The following is a 25,123-nucleotide window of genomic DNA, read 5'->3' on the forward strand; positions in this document are numbered from 1 at the left end:
AGGCAATACAAAATAAACACAGGAGCATAACAAAGACACAATGTTTTGTTTCCTATGCCCCCCTCCCCACTCCACCTGTCATAGACATATTTGAAGGCCACCAATCATAAAAAGGGACAAAATGAACAAGACAAAGGGACAAGACAAGCCTAGTTTCATTGAGATCTCCTCTCTCTGAATGTTTTGGTAACTATGCCTAATATCCATCTTACAGTTCCCCAGGGAATTCCGGATTTGACATGTGTAATCTGGCACAAATTAATGGAACTCCAAGCAAAGCCGCAAATGGGATTCTACCAGTCACCGTATGGTAGCAATGCTTCATCCATGACCAAACTCAGTTCAGGGATCTAGGAAAGAATCTCTCATGCATATAATACCAGGAACAGCTGAAGCATGAGTTCCAACCTTCCCCTGACAAAAGGAAAATTATATGGCTGAGTTAAGCCAGCAGCTCCCAACCTTTGTCAGCAACAGCGCCAACTTTTTGGCTCGTGCCCACATCACACTACCACTTTGTGCCAACTCCTCCCTCCACCCTTCTGCCCCCAACCTTCAGTCGGACATGCTCTAATCTATAAGACAGTTTGGGTTGTTCCAAGTGCCAGGCTTGGGATTATGAAATGGGTGTGTAGGCTTACTTCAGTGGGGGCCTCAGATGGAGAAGGAAAGGGACATCTGTGGCCCATATCATCTCTCCTTAAGGCAGTCAGGGAGGGAGGGGTAGACTTCCCACTGGCAGCAGAGGCACGAGTAAATGAGTGGGGTTGCACTGAGAGGGATGCCAGGATGTGGAGCTGTGTCCCTGGCTGGGTGTCGACTACTTTGAAATGACCACACCTGGTCCCAGCCCACTGGAAGGTAGGCCAAGAGAAGAGTATTCTGCAAAGTGTGGTGGTTCAAAGAGATTTCAGAAATCATGGAAATGTCGGCGTGGCCAACAGTTTCGGAACGTGGTGGGCAGGAACGAAGGAGAATGATTCCTTCAAAGCAGCCATGACCCTTGATTACGAGATGCTCTCTGTGTTGCAGAGCACCTGAAATAGGCTAGATGGGGAAAAAAAAAAAAGTTCTTGACTCAAACTTTTGTGGATACGTGGATAGTACTAGAGTGACCAAAACAGTACTCTTTGTAACAGCCTCTAACTAGAAATTAACCAAACACCCACCAACAATTGAATGGATACATTGTGGTCTATTTAAGAACCGTATACTAAATAATTAAAATTAATGATTTGCAACTATATACAACAAAATGATTGAATCTCACAAACAAAACATTGAGGGAAAGCCAGATTCAAGAGTACCTATTGTATGGTTCCATTTAAGATATAAAAACAGGAAGAATCTATGATGCTAGAAGGAAGGAAGGAAGGCTAATGGTTAGTGCAGAAAAGCCCAGAAGAGGGCTCACAGAAGCAGCTCTGGGACCCTGATGACATCTGCTTCTTGATGTGTGTGGTGACATGGGTGTGGTCAGTTTACAAAATCTCCCTGAGCTGAACATTCATGTTCACTTTCCTTGATTATATTATACTTCCGTGAAAAGATCTGAAAAATAAAAGGAGGCCTTTCAGAGGTCCAGAACCATCCACTAGTTGTAAGAGGAACCTGGATATTTTGTGTGATGAAGCAGTCCCTATCACTTCATTTGACAAGAAAGTTCAAGGAGAAAGAACATGGTTTAGTGAGGTAGGAGCAGCAACAATAGTAAAAACATGCCATGAGAGTAACAAGCTAATACTTAGTACTGACCTGTGCTAAGTGCACTACAAGAATTATCTCATTTAACCTTTATAATCATCCTATGAAGTATGTACAACTACATCCCATTTAATAGTTGAGGGGACTGAGGTTTTGAGGGTAAAGAAATGGGCCCTGTGTCCCAACGTAACCATTCTAACTGCTGCCCCATGTAGCTGTGGTGGGCGGAGCTCTTGGCAAAGCAAGGACTGGATGCAGGTCTCCTGATCCTTGAGTGAGACTGAAAAATGACCCCCCCAAAGATATGTCCATGTCCTAAATCCTGGAACCTGTGAATGTCATCTTCTTTGAGAAAAGGGTCCCTGCAGATATAATTAAAACTATGGATTTTGAAATGAGAAGATTATTCTGGATTATCTGGGTGAGCCCAAATGTCACTGTAAATGACCTTATAAAAGAAAGGCAGAGGGAGATTTTAGAGCCACACAGAGAGAAGGTGGCCACGTGAAGAAGAGGCAGATACTAGGAGTGACACTCCCACAAACCAAGAGACACCAAGGACTGTCGGCAGGCACCAATATCTGGAGGAGGCAAGGAATGGATTCTCTCCCAGAGCTTCTGGAGGGAGTATGGCCCTGGTGACACCTTGATTTTCAAACCTCTGGCCTCCAAAACTATGGAAGAATACAGTTCTGTTGCTCTGTTGTACCAAGTTTATGACACTTGGATATAGCAGCCCTAGGAAACGAATATATCCCCCACTTCCCAAACATCGTATGACATCATCTAAAGAAGAGTGCTCTACAAGATGGCAACAGGTGTCCCTGAAAAGCATCCTAGGATCACAAAGATTTGGGAAACAATGTTAGATAGGTTTCTTTATAGTTGAACTTCTCAGGACCTTGACCATGTTTACTCTGCCTTATGTGTGTTTCAGAAGGGATATGGTAAATGCAGAATTTCCCACACTTAACTGGAGGATCCCACCAAACATTCCTAGGAGGTGCTATAGTGCGCCATGTTGAATGCACTGAAGAGACCCATGAGGAAAACAAAGGCCTAAAAAGTTAAGGGTTATTACTTTGCCAAGCTCATGATTATTTTTCTAAAGCCCCCAAAACACGGTTTAGTAGTTACCAGGTCAAGAGTTGGACTAGATAATCTCCTTGGGCCCTTCCAAAGCTAACAATTTCATTCTTTATGGACAAGACCAAAGACGATTCCTGTCCACAGCAGACACTGTTCATCAATCACAGTGCTGCCCCCTGAGCTCTGAAAGGGCCCTTTAATGCTTCCAACCAGACCTCCAAGCAAATAAACCCTCTGCACTTTTCCTGTTCTAGTGACTGGATGAATAGTCTAAATAAGCCGGGGCCTGCAGGTTTTCAGAAATGCCAGTATTATTCTCTTCCTACCTAGGGAAGGACATTGTCTTCCTCACCAATACTTGCTGATTTTCACTCTTTTCTAGAATATACAATCCTTTGTTCTGATTTTTAAATGAGCACTCCAGTAATGATGTTGGGTGAGGGTCTTCGGGAGCAGGGAGGGGAGGAAGTCTCAGGCATTAGACATCCAGTCCACCTTTGTTCTCTGGGCAAGATTTTCTCCACGAGATTAAAATATATATAGGGGCGCCTGGGTGGCTCAGTTGTTAAGCGTCTGCCTTTGGCTCAGGTCATGATCCCAGGGTCCTGGGATCAAGCCCCGCATCGGGCTCCCTGCTCGGCGGGAAGCCGGCTTCTCCCTCTCCCTCTGCCCCTGCTCGTGTTCCCTCTCTCGCTCTCTCTCTCTCTCTCTCTCTGTCAAATAAAAAAAAAAATAAATAAATAAAATACATATACATGTTTACTGCCCTGTGAGTTGCAAAGCCATTTGTGGGACTTCCAGTGAATCTTAAAAATCTTTGCATCTCGGGATGCCTGGGTCGCCCAGTCGGTTAAGCGTCTGCCTTTGGCTCCAGTCTTGATCTCAGGATCCTGGGATCGAGCCCCACATGGGCTCCCTGCTCAGCGGGGAGTCTGCTTCTCCCTCTCCCTCTCCCTCTCCTCTGCGCTCTTTCTCTCACTCTCAAATAAATAAATAAAATCTTTAAAAAGAAAAAAAAAAATCTTTGCATCTCAAGTAATGTTCCCAGGGCAGCAGCTGATCTGGTAAGATTTCCTCAGCAGGAGAACTCAAAGGCTCAGGGTCTTCAAAGAAAACCATTAGCTATGGGGACAATTTTTAAAAGGTGATAAAACACTAAAGCCTCATTCCTACTGTGATAACACCTTCCTCCAAAGAGTTTATAGGCCTCTACAAGGGGCAGCTATCATTGACCTTGTTTTATAATTAAACAAAACAAAACAAACTTGAGGGTCAGAAACATTAAATATGTGGATTTAGTGCGGTCACAAAGCACGTTAGTTTTCCTATCACCAAGGAAGAAGGAGATGAGAGAAGGAGAAGAGTAATAAACAGAACTTTAAAACTGTTTATTAACTAACAATTTTCTTGCAGTTGCTGTATCAGACACTGAGTTAGGTGGCAGTCATTCAATTTAGTGCACCCCCACTGGGTGGCAGGCCTGTGCCCTTCAGGAGGGAGAGGAAGACAGTTATCACATTGAAAAACACTTCTATCTTGAGAAGTGCTTTGAGCAAAAATTCGTAAGGTAATGTGGCAAAAACAGAGTGTCTGTGTGTTGGGGAGTTGGGGGATGGTGGTGAAGCCAAGCCAGGTAGGGAGTCCTTTGGTAGAATGACATTCAAGCTAAGAAGGCCAGTGATGAGAAGCCAGCCAGGCAAAGTTCTAGAGCATTCTGAGCAAAAAGGAACAGCAGGTACAAAGGCCCTAAGGCAGGCAGAGGCTTGGGTGGTCAAAGGGCTGGTATGACTGGAGCACAGGTACTAGTGGTTGGGAGATGTCCTTACTGAGAAAAGTTTGTGCTGGTGTTGTTGGGGTGGGAATGGGGGGGTCTCATAGCTCATGGTAATGTGTTTACAGTTTGTCCTTACGGTCATGGGAAGCTATTTGAAAGTGCTAATAAGGGAGCGAGAGAATCTGATTTAAGCTTTAGAAACACTAGGAATTTGGGAAGGTGACTGAGTAATCAAAGTAAGGCATGATGGCGGCATTCGGAAGTCATGCCTGCAGACACACTGAGCAGTGGTCCCCTTTGGGATATATATCTTAAGTTTTTTTTAGGGAGGTGTAATTTACACACAGCAAAATGTGTATTTTACATGGAAGACTGATCAATTTTGACAACTGCCTATCCCCATGAAACCCATACTCAATATAAGCTCCTTCAGAACCCCATGAAATTACCTGAAACCCCGCTCTAAGCCATCTGCCCTCTTCCTTCCCCATGTCCCAAATGGAATATATTTTTGAGGTTGAGACGCAAGGACTTATTCCCACTGGACTGGACAAGGGAGTGTATGGAAAACAGAAAGATGCCCAACGTTTGTAGCTCAGCAACTAGATGGCTGGGCGGGGGGTGGGGGTCCATTTGCTGACCTGGTAAAGGCTCAGGCTAAGGAATAAATCTAGGGTTGTGCTTTGACATGTGATGTTTGAGAAGCCTGTTTCATATCTAATAAAGACACTAAAAAGAGACGTGTGTACATAAGTCTGGAGCACAGGAGAGAGGTCCAGGCTGAACACGTCAATTTGGGAGTCATCAGTATGTGATGACATGCAGCCAAGGACAGATGTTGGCAAGCGAGCAAACGAAAATGAACAACAGAAGAACACAGAGAGAGAGGAGAAGAGCAGTCCAACTTAGGAAAAACTAGTGGAGGAGAACAAGGAAAGGAAAATATGGCAAATGGGACATATAGAAGGTTAGAGAGAGAAGAAAGCCAGAAGGAGAGAATGATGCTCCCAGAGGGCTCAGACAAATGTTTCCGACAGGTGGAAGGCAATCTCTTAATTTACGTAACTTTATTTAAAACTCTGTGGGGTAGGTACCATTATTATTACCCTTTCAGAGAGAAGGGAAAATGGAGCTTGTGAGATGTGAGTGACTTGTCTAAAGGCACCCTGCTAGTAAGTAGTAGCTGCCATCTTAAAGCCTGGCAGCTCCCCCCCATCTGCGTGGTGCAGCACGGTGATGGGTGACGCTGCAAAGGGGTTCTGGGACCCCATTAACAGGGAACACGCAAAGCCAAACAGGGCTCAGAGCCTTTAATGTACTAGCATGAACTGTGATTCCTCAACAAAAGGCACAGGATGTCACATTTTGCAAATATACATGGAATCATTTTTTGCTTTCCTGTTTGGAAGAGCAATTTGCCAATGGGTGCTCCCTGGAACACAGACTGAGAACCACTGCTTGCCTGAAGGCAACAAAAGCACACCCTCAGAATGTGTTTAAACAAAGCCCAAAGTGCTTCCATGGTCGTTATGTCACTTGTACCCAAAGGAGAAAGGGTTGACAGGAGCATTCCACTGTACAGATAATGGAGGCAAAGCTCATGAGGTTAAGTGGTTTGTCCTATATCACAATCTTGCAGCAATTAAGCAAGATAAATCAGCACCCGTCCGTGTGCCCAGAGGCAAGGGAAATCAGGTCAGGCCAAGGGGGAATCAGGAAGAGGTCTAAATGAGACTCCTCATCTCTGCCTCTCTTCTCAGTATTTCCTTTGCATTTGTTTTCCACAGGACTCTACCCAGATTGGGGGCAGTTTATATAGAACACTGAAAAAAAAAGAGGGGCTTCAGGTGTGCTCAGGTTATGGGCATCAGGAAAAGGCTTCCACCTCCCTGGGCATGGGAACCATGAGGGGTCATGCGGGAGGACTCTGTGGAAGTGTACAGAGAAGACAGGAAGTGGCCCTGGGAATTGTGAAAGGGCCTGTGAGGGGGACAGAGCTGCCTTAAAAGATTCCAAAAGCTGGGGGGGACTGAAAAGCATCTCACAAATGAATTAATCTAATCTTGACTTATCTTGGCTTGGCAGTTAGAGAACTCAGGGCAAATTAGCTGGACAATCCTTAAGTATTAAGGATTCACACCTACACCCCTATTCAGTCCTTCCTAAATTCAGCCAGAGCAGACTGCATAAAAGGGGTCCCTGTGGACTAGCGTCTCCTAGATGCCAGTATCATAGGAAGAGAGAGCTGGGGGAAGGGCCACTAGATCCAACTTGTAGCGAGAAGACCTCCCAACCACCAAGAGCATCAGCTTGAGCACAGGGACAGAGGAGTTGGAGAGTTACAGGTCCAGGTCTCCTGCATGGCCACTTAGTAGCTATGTGACCCCAGGGAGTTACTGAACCTCTCTGAGCCTACTCTTCCTTATCTGTGAAATAGGGATGATAATAGCACCTATCTGGGTTAATGTGAGGATTTTGAATGATAATGAACAAAAATGCAAAGTGTGTTTCAAACTAGAGTCCAAGGTCCCACGTGGGATGCTTCTTAAAATGCAAATTTCCAGGTCACACCACAGATTTACTGAAACAGACTATTCGAAGAATTCTTCCGTGGAGTAAAGTCTAAGAAAGGTTGGTGAGACATTTAGTCTATGCTTGGCAAAAAGTCAGTAAGTTAACAGCTATCATTCTGTTTATTATCATTTACAATATGCATATATGAGACCTTTACCCCAGGCTGGACAGCCAAGTGCTCAAAAGTGGAATTGTTTGAGGGGCACCTGGGTGGGGCAGTCAGTTAAGCGTCCAATCGCTTTTGGCTCAGGTCATGATCTCAGGGTCATTATCGAGCCCCACATAGGGCTCTGTGCTCAGCAAGGAGTATGCTTGAGATTCTCTCTCTCCCTCTTCCTCTGTTCCACAAACCCCCACCACCACCCCGCACTCTCTCATTCTCTAAAATAAATAAATAAATCTTAAAAAAAAAACAACCCTGGGATTGTCTGAAATCCAACTCAACAGATATTTGCTCATCCTCAGAAGCCTGAACAGAACCTTGATCACTTATAAAATGCATAATTATAGCAGCCCAGGTGAATGCAAAGTAACCTTTTGCAAATGTTCCCAACAAATCAAGCAGTCATAGTTTTTGTTTGCTTGCTTTAAGAAAAAGTGGTATGAAACAAATTTTCAAAGAGGTGATAAGCAATGTCACGTACATAACTCCCTGTGGACTGGCATCTTCTTGGAAGGTGCTTTGTGACGAGAGAGCCCCCTGTGATGGGTACCATGATTTCTATACACAGGCTGGCTGGTAAAAGCCAAATATGAAGCAATTCTCAAAGGCCTCCGGGCTAAATTTGCAGGGAAATCATTCATGAGTTTTCCCAGACACTAAGTCCCACAGTACCTGCGTCTGTCTGTTTCCTCTGCCGCCCCTACACCTTCCATTGTTCTGGAAAATGTCCAGATACAATCTCTGCAAAAGCGCGTCTTCTCCTGCTTGTCACGCAGAGAAGCAGGATATGAAAAAGAACGTCACCAATACAACTGCATGGTAATCAAATGCTAAGTATCCTGAAAAAGAATCCCTTGCCATTTAGATTTTGAGAAAATAAAAAATAGCAGCAGTGAAACGGGTTTTTTTTTTTTTTTGAACATTGCATTTAAACTCTCGCTACAATTTTCATAAAGTTTCATTATATGCCACAAGGATTACCATTCTGTGCTCTAGTAGCTAAAAAAATTACTCCCTCTGCTTCCTCTCATTGACATTGGAATAGTGCACTGAGTTTATATGCGTCCAGGGCTCTCCTATTTGATGATGTGGCTAGGAAGTACTTAATGTGATGGGATACCTTTCAGGAAAGATTAAGAAAAATGGCCGGGGGAGTAGAGCATCTCTGAGATTTGGTTTTCCAAATTATTAAAAATGGCAGATCTCTGTAAGCACAACTTGACAAAGCAGCACGCTGTTGCCCTCAGTTGTCCCTTACAGTCTTAATTGCCCATTCTCCACATTGCCGATGCACGATGCACTTTATGGTAAACTCAACACAGAACCACTGTGCCTTCTCTGCACACAGCTCTATGCAGACCATAAATGTCACCACCAAATTGGTGAGCGCTAGCTCCAACCCTGGCGCATCTCCTCCCTTGAGACATCTGTGTCCCTAAGGATACCAATCCCGACTTATAGGAAATCTTGGGAAAAGCAGCCAAGAGCTTTTCCTGCTGAGGTTAGTGGGAGGAGGCCAGTGGGGAAGTGCGCTCGATAAAACTGTCTCAAAAAATAAGTTCCGTCTTAAAAAGCTCATGAAGGGAATGAGAGAGTTATTTCAGTTTCTTAAATGAAAGCACACCCCCAAAAATAAGAAATAAAAGGCCTGTTGATGGAGAAGCTTGAAAGACTGGGAGTTGAGATTATCACGGCAGAAAGATTGCCTGGTAACAGAGCTTTCTTGTATTACACCCAAAGCTGTGTACCATCTGAGGCTGATTCAGGAAAATACTCAAATCTCCTGGTAATTTCCTGCAGACAGGACATTTAATCATCTCCAAGCCTCCACCACAAAAGGGGGGAAAAAAAAGAAAGAAAAAAGAAAAAACCTAAACCAAATGATTCACACTCTTAAAACGAATCTGCCTTCAGAACGAGAACCATTTTCTGCTCTTGAAAAGCAGCGACGATTTGTTATTCTAACAAAGTGTTCTTTTCCTCCAAACAGAAATAAAAGTCACTCGAGGAGGGCTTGTACTGATTTCTGCTCTGCATTTCTTGAAACTTCCATTCAGTCAACAGTTTCTCCTGGCAGGTTCTCAGAAATCCAGGGAGAGCTGGGTAGTCAGTGACTAAGAACACAGGATCATTTTTATAAGCCTCCCTTCCCCCCGACTTTTTGGCCCCATGGGAAGATGTTTTATTGTAGGACGAGCAGAATTAGCTGCACATATAAATTCTTCACTGCTCAGCTCACTTGACACCTTTATCTGAATTGCCCAATGGCTGGGGAGATTTGGCAATGGACAATTTGAAAAGGACAAGCCCAAATCCTCCCCAAGTGGTGTTTGTTCACTCTGGACATACAGGGCCATGTCCATCTCTCTAATTATTCAATGAGTTGCACAGATAAAAACATCTGTTTGCAGAAAGCAGGGAACCCAAAGCATACAAATGATTCACACCACCTCAACAACTAGAAATAAAGCCCAGCCCAGCAAAATGCCGAAATAATTTAATACGGGCAGAAATGGGAGTTTGGCAATCCATGCATCAGACTTTGCTCCAATTTTGGAAGACATTTCTTCCAGCTGTCTCATCTTAAAAAAAAAAAAAAAATCTCTGACCCTTTGCATTAGGCTGGACCCTTTGCATAACTTCTTGCTTAGTGTTATATGCAAGTGAACAGGCAGATTGGGGAGGGCGAGGAGGGAAGCTAAAACTTTATCTTTTCAGTAAACCTTACCCCCACCCCCCAAACCCTATGGATTATTTTGGTTTTAAAATTCCCTAGGATACAGCTGCCCAGGCACACTCCAGATATGCATAATTCCAGTCCTCCTCAGGTCCTGACTCCCCGAAACTGAGGGTGCACCAGAAAAACTGGAAGAGAGGATTCCAATTAACTACCCCCCCCACAAAAAACCTTTCTCCATCCTTTAGACTACCCCATGTGAACTAGAAGAAGGCCAGGAGAGGGGTCTCTTCCCCACTTCTACCCCCAATTCAGAGTGAACGCATGAACAAATTCAGAATTGCTTAATTACGGGGACCTACCAAGGAGAAAAGGGATGAATATTAAAAGTTCTAGGAAGGCAAGCAATAAGGAGTGTGGGGAGAAGTCCTTCATTTTTTTAATGATCTTTCTGAAGACACTGAACATATTTTTTGATAGTGTAAGGAAAATAAGTAAGTAGGTCATTAGCAATAAATGCATTTTAAGTATGTGAGGAAAATGAATCAGAGAATAGTGATTGTTTAAAAAGCAAGTTCGGAGAAGTTTAAATGTTTCCCCCAAAGTCGTCCTAATACAGTCACAACAATACCCCCACCTCCTGGTATCGTCATTATTATTACTGGTTAATAAAGTGGCTGCGCAATAGCCGGCAGACAGCTCAATATGATCCCTCGGTCCCCTCCCTAGAGCTCACGACCGCCTGTCTCTGTGTGGCCAGGCGCATCACTGCCAGAGGTCAGTGTCCCAGCTCCAGGCCTCTTTCCCTGGGAGGGTCGGGAAAAGCAGGAGCAAAGGCGCCCCAGCGCCCCCTCCTCTGTGAACCCCGGCCACAGGAGGGCCACTTACCCGGCTCAGCCTTGCATCGCCCGCCGCTGCGGCGCCTCCGCCGGCGGGGAACGGGAAAGGGGGGGCAGGCGGCTAAGAAGCCCGGCGGGGCGTCCGCCGCCAACTGCCCGGAGCCAGAGGGGGCCCTGCAGGAGCTCTGCGCAAGGGGGGTGACATTCCCGGGGCTGTGGCCGCTGATCCGTGCGCGGCAGCTCCGTGGGCCAAGATAACCGCTCAGGTCCCGGGGAGAGAAGCTTCAAGCTCTCCAAGGCTGCCTCCCTGCTGCTTAAAGGGACGCCTCTCCACCTCCCACTCCGCTTATTGGTGAAAATCCTGAGCCACAGGCCAATCCTAGGCCTGTTCCCGAATTGAGATTTCAATCAAGGAAGCTACTGCTTTAAAATTAGAAAAGGCTGATGGGTGGTGGTGGTGGTGGTGGTGGTGGTGCTGGTGCTGGTGCTGGTGCTGGTGGGGTGGGGTGGGCTGGAGGGGGTTCAACCACCTTTCAGAAGCAGAAGGGCACAGGCTCTCTGGCTTTTGCATGCAGAGGTCCTGAGAGCTGGCTGTGGCTGGAAGAGCAAGATTATACTGTAAAGAGCACTGGAGGAAAACAAGGAGCCCACTGGACCCTCATCCTTCACCCCTCTGGTCCATCTCCCCCCAGCTCACTCATCATTCAAGGGTAATCCAATTGATCCCAGATGCTGGAGACCCTCTATGCCAGAGAAGAGCCTCCAAGCTCTGTGCTTCTAAAGCTTCCCCATTATCTTCCCTTCCAGACACTCATCACGCTTTTTTAGCTTAATCTGTCTCTGCCTTCACACTGCATGTTCCACCAGAGCAGAAATGATTTCACCAATAATCACACTATTACTCCCTGCCTGGAACACTGTGAGCTCTCAGGAAATATCTGAGGAAGGAGGGAAGGGAGGGAGGGAGGGAAGGAAGGAAGGAGGGAGGGAGAGAAGGAAGGAAGGAAGGGGGAGAGAGGAAGGGAGGGGAGGGAGGGAAAGAAGGAAGGAAGGAAGACAGGGAGAGAGGAGGGAAGAAGGGAGGGAGGGAGGGAGATGTCCCGCATTGTTTGTGACAATACAAATGTTAATTAAGAGGTAGTATTCAAGAGTCCAGGCACTGATTTCAGACACAATTGTACCCAAATGCAGTCTCTGCTTCTTGCTAGTTATGTAAATAACCTGTATCTCAGTGTCCCGGTCCATAGAGCAAGATGCTGTCTCCTGTCTCACAGAGCTGTTGTCAAGATTGCATTAGCTCTTGTCTGGAGTAGAGGAGGTTCTCAGTTAATAGCTTCACTAGTTGTTGTTATTACTGAAATCAAAATACATCTGCTTGAGGTTGGGATTGGTCTGACTGCTGGTTTGTCTTTTTGGTAAGTACCCAGTCATTCATGAAACAGATCTGAGTTCAGTGCGGATTCAGCACCAGGCCCCAGGCAGAGTGCCAGAGTCACCAATGAATGATAACACCCTTGACGGCAAGGAATTCATAGTGGGACTGGAGTGGGGGGGGGGGGGGGTGCGGGAATTAGCCAGGGTTTTCCAGAGAAACAGAACGAATGGGACATACATAAATTTGAGATTTATTAAAGGAATTGGCTCTCATAGTCATGGAGCCTGAGAAGTCCCATGATACCCAGTTTATAACGTGGAGAACCGGAAGCCTAATTCAGTCCAGGAGGGAAGGTCTGAGAATCAGGAGCAAAGGGTATAAGCTTTGGTCTGTGTCTGAAAGCCTGAGAACCAGGAATAGCGCTGTCTGAGGGCAGGGGAATATGGATGTTCCCACTCAAATAGAGAGAACACTGACCATTCCTCCACGTTTTTGTTCTACTTAGCACTCAAAGTAATGGGTGATGCTCACCTGCATTGGTGAGGGCAATCTCTGTGAAGTCTACTAATTCAGATGTTAATCTCTTCTGGAAACACATTCGCAGACACAACCCCAAAATAACGTTGTACCAGTCATGTGGGCATACCTTAGCCCAGTCAAGTAGACACATAAAATTAACCATCATAGTGTGGGGGAGAAGAGAGAAAAACAGAGAAACAGGTCACCAAAGAAAACTACGTGAAACGATATACAAGCAAAGACATATGTACAGGAATGTCTATTGGAAGATAGTTTGTAATCTCAAAATAACTGAAAAAATTATCCAATAGGGGACATTGTTAAATAAATTATAATACCTACATTTAATGGGATACCATGCAGTCATGACAAGAAAAGAGGTGGAGCTAAGTGCACTAATATATGATGAACTCCAAAACATATTGCTGAGGGCAGTGTAGAAGGTAAAATATATTCTCACCAGCATAAATAAATCGTCATGCATTATGTCTACATATGCATGCTGTTTATACATTAAAATGCCTCTAGGATGATACCTCAGAGAATGATAAAGGTTATTACATCTAGCAAGGTGATCTGAGAAGTTCACAGGTTGAAGACAGGAAGGAGACTAATATTTCATAACTTGCCCTTGTGTATTATTTGATTATTTTACCATGAACTTGTAGTAAGTTCTTAGTTCTGGGCAATCTGGCAAATGATGAAAATTCCCACCCTTCAAACACCTAGATATGCTGGATAAAATATTTAAAAAATTCTTTAAGTGCTTAACCCACAATAAGGACAGGAAAATACCCAAGTAGTAGAAATAAAGAGGTAGCCAAAGAAAAGAATGGTAAGCATGTAAACTCATGAGGTAGAGGGAAAGGTGGTGGCAGCAGGGGGAAAGTCTGTCTTGGTTCCCTAGGAACTAGGGTTTTAATGCCCATGCAGGACAGGAGACAAGGCCTTGGGATAAGGAGATGCAGGAAGTTGTTATGTGACCCCTGCAGAAAACCAGGAATACTCACTGAGGGTTGCACCCACGAAGAACAAATAGCAGATTAGAAAAACTGTCGACCAGCCCAATGAAACTTGTCTATCTTTAGGAATAGGAAGGAAGAGTTTAAGCTAAGAATAAGGAACCCTAGGCCTGTGCCTTTCTTGAGAGTAGAGTACGAACAACCAAGGTCAGAACCAGGAAACCCTAACTGAAAAATAAATAAAAATAAATTGGTCCTCTTCATGATATGCCCGGAATGCCTCACAGAGGCAGATGAAAAATAGCCTTGGAGAGCCAATATGTGGCCCTCAAAAACATGAGCTCCCACAAGTAAATTACAGGACACCCAGGAAACTGATAAGACCCATGTCAACAAATATGAGGATGAGAGCTCAAGAATTTAGGGTCATGAAATACCATTCTGAAAAAGAACATGCATGTCTACAATGATTAAAAGTCTACAATGATTAAAAACATGAAAGCTAGAATTGAAAGCCTAAAAGGGAATAAAAAGTGATTCCTATCTCTCCTCACTGATTCACTGACATTAAAAACTTGACCGATCGATTAAGCAGGAGGTCAGATACTCCTGAAGAGAGAAATAGAGACCTCAGGATGGAACAAATGAGGCACAAAGGGATAAAGAGTTGAAAAAGATGTAAGAGAGGGTAAGAGATACAGAGAAGAGAATGAGAAGGCCCAACCTATGTCTAATAGGAGTCTCATAGGGAGAGAAGAGAGAAATTGGGGAGAGGCATAATAGCTGAGAAATTTCTAGAATTTATGAAACTGATGCATTCTCAGATTCAAGAAACACAAGGTATCTGAAGCAGGATAAATAAACATAAGAACATCTGCATGTATTAATTATTCATAAAAGTACAGTTAATAAAACAGTGAAGTGTTAAAAAAAATGGAATGGTTTAATAATGCAAAGACAGAGGGAAGCAGAAGGCACTTAACAGAACAGCAGAGAGGCAACTCTACCATTCCACATTTAGAGCTGGATTACATTTCCCTAAATCCTTCCTCCTCAAATACAATGAAGTCTAAACTACAGTAGATCGTTGAAGGCCTAGCTAACAAAAACGTGAAGGCCTTCAACATTATACATGGTGCCCAAGTAAGAAGGCAAAGTGGCAGAGGTCTCCTGGGAAAGATGGGCTCATTCAGCCATCAGACAAAAGTAGGGGGCGGGGTAGCAGCAGAGAAACAGCCCAACACAGAACAGAGAATATCATAACAAGGGAGTATAAACTGCTATGGAAACACAGAGGAGGAACATCCCAACCAGCCTTGCAGGGGGGAGGTATTACCTGAAGGAAGGCTTCCTGGAGGAAGTAACATCTGCACTGACAGAGCTGGTATCTTTGGAAGGAAAAGACTTTAGAGTTAGGCTTGGCTTTAAATCCCAGGACTGCCACTTATTATTAGCTTGTGACTTTGGCCAAGTGACATAACTTTTCCAAGGCTCACTTATCTCATGTATGAAATGGAATTATATCACTAGTCTTGGGGTTGTTTTGAGGTTTAGGGATAATATACATAAAGCATTTAGCAGAATGCCCTGTCTATAAGTGATTTTCCATTAAATGGGCTGCTAGTATTCTCATTAGATGAAATCCAGTGCTTGGATGGGGGGGAAAAAAGCCTCTGTCTTTTAAAAGATGATTTTTTTCTAAAAGTTAAAGAAGACAGAGGTTTGCAGAAGTTTCATCAAACTACCCTGAGGAATATGAAATATTCACTGAGTATCTACCCTGCAAAAGGCATATTACCAGGCTATCAAAATATAGAGTGTTATCAGATCTGGTCCTTTCCATAAGGAACCTAAAATCTACTTCCCAAAAAGTAACTCAAGGCCGCATATCTTGTGTCAAATACACGAATCCCTGGGGTGTTAAATCCTGAAATGGGCAGAATTCCTATCTAGAGCATTCAACCTTCAGATTCCCAGCCACAAGTCAAGTTGCAAGAATTCAGAGTCTAGCAGCGGAAGGATTAAATGGACCCCCCTCTGTATTACTCAATAGGTTTATGAATGACTGGGACAATGGATGGTGGGGAAACTCATCAAGTCCAGCTAATGATGCTAAGTTGCCTGGCTCTGCCAATGCTTGGTGGATAAAAGCACACAATGATCTAGCCAGTCTGCAGGAATGGCCAGAATGAAAGCAGACAAAATTCCATCGTGGTAATGGTTGTGCCTGCCCTTTGGAAGAAGCACTGAACTGTACAATCTTAGGGAGGGAGGAAAGAACTGGCCAAGGACATGCTTTCTATTCATTCCTGCGTGCACCATGTAACAAACATTTATGGAATGTCTACTGTGAGAAAGGGTTTGCCTTATCAGCTAGATAAACATGGAAAAAACATGACTAAAACACAATGCCTGCCTTCAAGGAGCATAAAATAGAGTGATCTGAAATCCTCTGCACTTGAAACTACCCATGGCCTCCAACATTCTTCCTTCTACCATGAAATGGTGATGTAACCTTTACCGATTAAACACCATCTTGTTGCAGAATGGCAAATAGATTTCATCTCTTGGACTAACACTGATTGATTAGCCGTGGCTTCCTGGAGTGCTGACTTGACAAGAAGTCTGAGACTACATTTGACAGGCAAGCATGCTGTGATTGATTAGTGATGTCTGTCATGTGGACGGGAAAGGAGTGACAGCACTAGGCTGTAAATTTGACATCTCTCATCCAGTTCAACCCCCTCGTTCCACAGATGAGAAAACAGAACAGATCTTTCTTTCTTTCTATGGCATTATAAATTCAGCAACTCTAGCAGGGGCAACCGAGGAGAACCTCCATATCTGAAATGTTGCTGAGAGAGAAAAAAACATCTATGGCTTAGAATATTTCTGATGAGCTTTTAAGATATGCACTCGAATCCTTTAAGAGGCTTTATATTCTGTAGCAAACTGACTAAATGGAGGAAGCTACCAACTTTGATCTGGTTAGCTGAAAAGGGCATCCCTCCACCCCCCAGACATACACAAGATCAAATTAAACATATATCATTTGAATATGCTTGATGATTTAAAATGTATTGGGGGACGGAAATGTCTCTAAATAAAGCATATTTCAGAAACACAACATGAATAAATACATAGAACAGCAATTAACATGTTATCTAAGACAGGACAAAGATTTTTATCATTTTATTCTATTAAATGGTATTGATATCATCAGCCAAAGAAAAGCCCTTATTTATTTTCATAGAGACCCCTTATATCCTGGGGACTCTGTAACACTAACTAAGGAGATAGGGTCTGTCCCTGTTAAGCATTTCCACGCCCAATCTATCAACACTCACAGCCATCACCCTGCCCAATCACAAAGAAGCTAGGCTAATTTGCTGCAAAGGACAAAATAGTAAAAACGAACAACAGATAAGCAGAAAGCCCAACCCCAGACTGATTCAGATACAAAGAACAAATTGTAGCATTTGATCAATATGCCAGCTCTTCTGTCTTGCCAACTGCAAAGTGAATTTTACAGAAAACCAACACTTTGAGAAATAGTTCTAATTAATTCAGTAACATAAACTCCAATGAAATATTAGGGGGAGGGTATGAGGGAAGAGAGAGAAAGAATATGAGGATGAGGAGGATGAGGAGGGATTGACGGAGGGAAGGAAGGAAGCAGGGAGGGAGGGAATGAATGAATGAATGGATGGATGAATGAATGAATGAATGGGAGACTATGAATGGATGTTCTGGAGACCACTAGGTTTACCTTAAGGGCCCAAAAAGGTATCTTCCGACTCAAGAATACAGCAAACCTATTTATATTTCAACTGAACACACTGTTAAAGGTTTGGATAAGAAATTAAAAGGTAACCCACCACAAGCGACTCTTTAATGCATAAATCAGCCAGGCTAGTCCCCCCGTCCCCTGCAAGCCTCACTCATTTGCATACCACCGATAGGATTTCTGCCAAATCTGCTTTTAATAAGTACCATGTTCATAATTTGTTAAACTGAATATGACCTGTATTATTATTTAGAATGAAATTGTGGTATATCCATATAATGGACTACTACTCAGCAATTAAAAGGATTGAACATACGCAACAAGATGGATGAATCTCAAATGCGTTATGCTAAGAAAAAGCCAGACCGAAAAGGTTACATATTAGAGGATTCCATGACATGGCATCCGAAAAGGGCAAAATTATAGGAACACAAAGCAGATCAGTAGTTGCCAAAGGTTGGAGGTGGTAGGTGGGATTGAGTAGCATGAGAAAATTTTGGAAGGTGATAGAACTGATCTGTATCTTGACTGGGGGAGTGGTTACCTGACTGTATGCATTTGTAAAAATCATGAAACTGTAAACCCAAGAGTGAATTTTACTGTATGCAAATGGAAAAAGTGAAAAAAAAAAACAGATAAAAGACCAAAAGTCAAAATCATCCCTAGTATCACTTTGGTTTTAATTATTCTGTATTAAATATTTTTCTGTTGTCTTATTTTTATAAAGATGTTTAACAAGTCACTCAAAAAAACAGTTTTTAGGAACTGTGGCCTAAGGCTGTAACCCTCACGTTGCTCCTTCTTCACTAAAAAGGGAGATGATGAAGTTTTAGAAAAGTGGCAACTCTACCCCCCCCCCAAATGAGATCCCCTTCTTGATGTACCTACAAGGTTTAGAAGACTGGAAAGGGAATTTTTAAGGATGTGTGACTCAGTGTTGGTTAATGACCTGACTCTGTACCACCCCAAACTACCTCACGTTTTGGGAAATGGTGCTATAGATTGAAAGCTCCACTGGGGATTGTCTCTGTCTTGTCTTTCACAGCATCCTCAGGGCAAACATAGTAAGCACTTGATGAATATTCATAAAATAAAGGAAATGAACCTTTTTACTGTGTCCCACACTCCAGCCCTCCAGGAAGGAAAGCTCCTGAGGCAGCTCAGTTCATCACTGGACAACTGGCTCCTAGATTAAGTTCTTCCTTCCAGTAAACTGGCAGTAAACACTCTACCAATAGCCAGTGCAGCCCTCTTTCCCACTCAACACCCTTCAAAAACCCAAACCTTGTCTTCTATCAACTTACTTTTATTAACTGTTCCTCATGGGACATGGTTTCTAACTCATTGAGATCCCAACCACTCAAAATAGAGTGGTTGTGGGGAAAATTTGTCCCTGTGTTTTTAGGAATATTGTTTTGGGGGTATATGCCACTTGCAACCATACTGACCTGTATCCAGATTTTTGGGGGGAAGTCCATTACTCTGGCATTTGGAAAACAAAGAAGCATTATGCAAATGACCACCCCTCCCCATTTCCTCAGACTCTGCCCTTTTATAAACTCTCATTGAATCCCTGCAACAGCCCTTTGAAGCAGGGATTATGATGATCTCCATTTTTCAGAGGAAGAAACTGAGGCACAACAGAGTTTAGTCAACTGCCTCTAGTAACACAGCTTGTACGTGGCAGGGATGGGATTCAAACCCAGGCAGTTCTGCTTCCAGATCCTTGAGACGTACCTGCTTGCATATACCGATCACTGGCCAATATGGAGATACTAGTCACCAAAGACATTCAGAAGAGAGGCAGAGAGGAAACTGAGCACTGTAGTTTACTACTATGAACTTTTCATGCACTCAGTACACTTATCCATCCGCCTGTCTAACTTATACTTACCGAGTATCTACTATATACAGGCATTATGGTAATAAGCTTTGGGGACACAGGTGACACTCAAAAGGAACCCACAGTCCAGTGGGAAAGAGACAGATCTATCACACATACATACATCCAACAAAGCGCTGAGTGAGTAATGTATCCCAGGTATGAAGAAGTGCTACAGAGGAGGTAACTTGGACCAACCAGCACAAGAAGGTGATGTTGGCAGCAAGTCTTGAAGAATGAGTAGGAACTCCTGAGATGGTAAAGCGAAGTATAATGAAGCAGATACAACAGTGTGATGGAAATTCAGGAGGCTAGAGAGAAACCCTGGAGGGGCAGGGGAGTGACTCTTTTCATAGGGCAAATCAACCTTGGCACTGATGACACGGGGGGGCCAGATAATTCTTTGTTGTGGGGGTTGTTCTGTGCATGCAAGATGGTTAGCAGCATCTCCAGCTTCCACCTGCCACATGCCAGGAGTATCCTCTCTAGATGTGATGACCCAAAGTATCTCCAGATATTGCCATGTATCTCTGAGCAGCTCATCCCACTGAGAACGTGGACAGATGGGAAAGCATGTACGTACATGAGAGAGAGAGAGAGAGAGAGAGAAAGAAGAGCTTGCCAGTAGACTAAAACAACACAGCGAGGTAGTTTGGTTCTAGATGGTGACATCAGACAGTCGGTCAGACCTCTCCAGTTCTAAGTCACCATCTGGCCACTCTGAAGCTCATTTCCTTTAAAAGGGCCTCCTCCCAATTCCAGACTGTGCATGCGATCCACAGAGAAGCCATTATTTTGATAATCTGGTTACCAGCTTGGACATTTTATGCCTTCTACCTGATTATATGGTAGGCAGAATTTGGAGATGGCCCCCAGGATTCCTGGCCTGGGGGTACACACATACACTCCCCTGGTTTTCCAACCAAACACGATCCTAAGGAGCTTCTGGGAAGGGATTTTACTGCTGTAATTGAGGTCCCAAATCAGTTGATCTTAAGATAAGGAGATTACCCTCAGCGAGCCTGACCTAATCTTAGGAGCCCTTAAAAAAGACTAGGATCTTTCTGGAGACACAGATTCAAAGAGAGTGGGACCCCTGATGAGAGGGGGATTGTCAGTTACTGGTTGTGCGGATGGAGGACCACGTGGCAAGGACCTAGCAGTTCCCCTTGAACTGCTGAGAGTGGCCCCCAGTTGACAGCTAGCAGGGAAACAGGGAGCTCAGTTCTTCACCCAGCACAAGGAACTGAATTCTGCCAATGATTTACATGAGCTCAGAGAGGAGCAGATGAGGACACAGATGGCAAAACCTTGATTTTAGCTTTTTGAGAACCTGAGCAGAGAAGCCAGTCATACTACGCCTGAACTTCTAACCCATGGGACTGTGAGATGAGAAATAGATGTTGTTTGAAGCTACTAAATTAGTGCTAATCTATAATGCAGCAGCAGAAAATGAATACATCTTAGATCCCCCAATTCTCCAAGGTCCAGCGAAAATCCTTCCTCCTCCATGAAGCCTCTCCCTACTGTACAAAGGGCAAGCAGGGCCATTTCAAGTTTTCTCATGTTGATCCTGCTGCCCCAGACATTTTCGGGGGCATCTCAGGCCGATAAACTACCATCCTGTCTACCATTCAATATGTCCTGAATGGTTGCTTGCTTTTTTGTTTGTTTGCTCCTCTCCTCCACTGCCCCCCCACCCCCACTGCAAAAATCAGCATTTGGAAGATACTGGTCATCTCTTCAAGGCTCTTCTGAATTTTTCCATGATGTCTACAACAGAGGTGAGCCCACTGTAGATGCTCAGTAAATCATTACTGACTGATGACCATGGGTCCTCACCCTCCACCCCGACATGAGGGGAGAAGAGGCATTGCATGCTATTGCCAAAATTCATATTATGATTGAACTGACTTGGAGCAACACGCCAGCATTCCAAAGAACCATTTATATTTCAATACTTACATGAGCTCATTCTCTTGGCTGACGGTGACTCTCAAGTTATAGTGACCTCTCACCAGTCACTTAACTTCTCAGGGTCAAGTGACTGATCAGTTACTGTGAGCTGCCAGCCAAAAAGTCTCAACGCTCCTTGCATTTCAGACTCTTGTTGCTCCTCCCTCTAGATGTTGAGTTTTCTGGGTTATTGGCCTTGGAGTTTACTCTCCTAGTTAGGAGACCCAACTGGGGAGGTTTCCAAAAGGAAGCCTGCCATTAGCATTGCCCATCGAGTATTAAACCCTCCTCTAGAGGGGCAACAAGAGACTTTCAAGGATTCACTTTTATCTGGGATGATGATTAGCACAAGTAGGGAAGAATAATTAACAGAAACTATTAAATAAGTTAAATTGGGACAGATTAGGTCTGAAAACTATCTATGCAAAAAAACAAATAATTACGGACAAAACTCAGCACCTGAACTGACAAGCTATGGAGTCACAGCTTTCCAGGGTGGCATAAAAATTATCAGGCTGTAAAAAGTCAAGCTTCACTCTGGCCTCATTCAACTCCCTTAGTGAATTTTGCTAACGAGACCAGAGGACCACAAGCCACCAAGCAGAGCACCAGGGACTGAGGAAGGCAGGATTCGTATCTGGGAAATGCATACTGTGAGAGATAGAATGGAAGTATTTCTGGAAAATTATTGCTCATAGTAACAGATTCTCTGGATGAGGGTGGTGAATGTCAGCTATGTTGCCACCTAAGGACGGTCTCCACAGCAAATGCCACTAAATGACCACAGCACTCTTTCCAGCTGGGCCTGGAACGGACCTCAGGATCTTTCTCAACACAACTCTCTTTGGAAGGAAGCACCTATCAAATGATCCCAACTGGCCTGCAACATAAAGTCAATCAGCCTCCTGTTGAATTGAATGTATTGAGACTTCCCACTCCTCACCTAGAGCCATGCTTGCATTTGGCTTTTTTTGTTTGTTTGTTTTTAACATGGGCTGGGAAAAAGAACACAAGAAAAGAACAAAGAAACTGAAGCACATCACCTACTCAGCTGTATCCTGCTGTGTTTCCAGAAACCCTCCTGTCCCCAGAGCCATTCTTTTTGGATACTTGGAGGTTCTCAATGTTTGGCTATTCAAACTTCAGAGCAAAGAGAGGAAGAATCTTCTGTTTTGTTTGAAGGCTCCTCTGTCTTGGTCCTGCCTTTGACTGGAGTCCTTTTCAAGTTTCTGTCCTGGGCTCTTTTCTACATTCTCTGAAGGAAAGCTGATGAACTCTCATTCTCTCTAGCAGCATCTGTTACCCTCTGTCGGCTGGCTGACTCATTTACTGCCCGGCACTGTGCTAGGTGTGGAGGATGCAGCAGGGAACAAAACAGGTACATTCCCTGCCCTCATGGAGCTTATATTATATTGTGGTAGAGAAAGACAATAAGTAAGTAAGATGAGAAGTACTAAAGGGGCAAAGTCAGTCAAAGGAGGAGAAAGATGGGGAGATGCAAGCTGAGAAGGGTGCCCAGGACCTCAGATCTCCTTTCCAGCTGTGGGAGCTCTCATAGGGATCAGACTCGTGAGTCCTCCCCACCTTCTGGGCACCTCCGCCAGGAAGTCCCACAGGCACAAAATCACTGAGTCCACCAAAGATACATCACCCTCTTCCAAGCCTTCTTCCTCAGGAGAACCCTCCATCCAAACAGCTTCCAAATGCCCCTCCACGCTACTCTCTTCTTTATTCCTGCTGCCGTGCCCTGATCCCAGCACTGATGTCTCCTTCTCGGGCCGGTGCGCCAGTCTGACTCATGGCTGGAATTCCCGCCTCTCTTCCCAGCTGAGCCCAAGCCCATTTCACAAGCCATGGCTGGAATGATCTTTTTAAGCAAACCATCCGATCATGACATTCCCTGCTCAGAACATTTCTATAGCTCCCCAGTGCCCTCAGGTAAAGGAACTGGACTCACAGAGACCTCTAGGATGTGAACTTTACAATGCAACTTTATCAAAACTGTCTCCCAACTGTAGCTAAAATTACCTGTTTGCACTTCTTCTGGTTTCTTGCTCTTCCTACTCCTGCGACCTGAAACACAGTTCAGCCCTTTCTCCTGAGCAATGCCTACACATCCTTCTGGACACTCGGGAAACCTCCCTCGACCTCAGAAGACCCTCGCAAACGGCCTGTCAGTTGACTAACACAGCAATCAGCATGCTGTCTGGTGCACAATCAGTATTTCCTGAATAAATGCATACGTCAATGTACAAATTGATTGTTACAATTATAACCAATTTCTTTTAGGCTTTATTTTTATTTATTTTTTAAATGTTTTATTTATTTATTCATGAGGTCGGGGGGGGGGGCAGAGGAAGAGGGAGAAGCAGGCTCCCCGCCTAGCAGGGAGCCCGATGCGGGACTCAATCCCAGGACCCTGGGATCATGATCCGAGCTGAAGGCACACGCTTAACCATCTGAGCCACCCAGGCGCCCCTTCTTTTAGGTTTTAGATCCAGGCCTCTGAAGGCAGGAATTCCCATGCTTTGGGGTAAGTCTTTTCTTGCTGAGCCTCAGCTTCCTCATTTATCAAAAGAGAATAATGGCTCCTACTTTGGAGAGGTGTCATGATGAGAAAGTGAAAGAGTGTATCATCCAAAGACCCAGCACATGGCTGGTGTGAAGTAAGCAGCTGTGCAAACGGTAGCTCTTATTATTTAAAATATTTTTGCCTGCAAGTCAGAGGACAGAAATGCTTTCAGAGATGAGTGTCATTTCCCGGAGCTCATCACAACAAGGGGAAAATGAAGAGAATGAGGAAAAATGCATCCTCTTCATCAAATGCCCTTCTTTCGTTTGAAGATCTTTTGAGCACTTTGGACTTGCCCTTCTGTTTTTATTCTGAGTTCATTTAGCTTTAAGCTCATAGTCTTTATTTTAATACACACTGCATTTTAACAAGTAGGTCAAAGCCATTTTATACTTGCAATATGATTACCATAGTAATAGCTGTATTTTATAACCTGCAAAATGCTCCCAGGGAGACCAGTAGGGACAGCTACAGTTTGTAACAAAAATAATAATTTCAGCCCTGCAGAATAAGCTCCTCTTAAAAACTCTCTTGTTGCAAGTATTAATTTTTGAGGCTCCCACAATATCTGGAAATGGCAAATGCTAATGACTAACTGAAGATATACTCAAGGGTTTTACTGGAGTATGTCTTTACTTTTAGTAGCTTTATGTTTAGAGTTAATATTAGTAATAATAATAGTAATAATAGTAATAAGCAGCAGCTAATACTTATAGAGTGCTTGAAGCAGATTGTCTGTAAAAACGGTCTGAATAATTTCCCTACCTGTACGCATGCGCCTGAGTAGTTCTCTCCCATTATGGGTACGGGCTTGGCTATGTGACTTGCTTTGACCAAATGCGATATTAACAAATGTGACAGAAGGAGAAGAAGCCTGAAAAGAAATTGTGCATTTGGCCTTTGCCCTTTTGCTGCTCTTGAGAACTGTGGCCACAACCAAGCTGGACAAGCCCAGCTGCTAGTGTCCCAGCTACCATCACATTAAACTTGGAACAGAGGCCATTCAGTAAGCAGTCCAACCCAGCCCCAGCCACAGTGCCCTAGACCAGAAGAACGGCCCTGTCAATCTGAATGAGAGATACTAAATGGGTATTATTTTAAGCTACTAAATGTGGGGCTGCTTTGTTATCCAGCATGAGCTAACTGATACAATGTTTATATTACATCAGGAAGTCTTCAAAGTGCTTTATATAAGTAAACTCATTTACTCCCTATCACAACCTTTTGGGGGCAGTACTATTCTTTGTTCC

General features: G+C 44.0%; 1 protein-coding gene across 3 annotated transcripts in view; it reads right to left on the minus strand.

Moving 5' to 3' along the window:
* PRICKLE2 (prickle planar cell polarity protein 2) overlaps positions 1-25,123 on the minus strand; it is a 315,074-nt gene that overhangs the window by 142,306 nt on the left and 147,645 nt on the right. Inside the window, exon 1 of one of the 3 annotated variants that reach the window (XM_027585022.2) lies at positions 10,870-11,096. The exons of the other annotated variants lie outside the window; for them this stretch is intronic. The gene's annotated coding sequence lies outside the window, so the exon portion shown is untranslated. Of the gene's footprint in view, positions 1-10,869; positions 11,097-25,123 lie in introns of those variants that run through there. 3 annotated transcript variants of the gene reach the window in all.

This window comes from Zalophus californianus, chromosome 1, assembly GCF_009762305.2.
Source record: "Zalophus californianus isolate mZalCal1 chromosome 1, mZalCal1.pri.v2, whole genome shotgun sequence".
Classification (NCBI taxonomy): Eukaryota; Metazoa; Chordata; class Mammalia; order Carnivora; family Otariidae; genus Zalophus; species Zalophus californianus.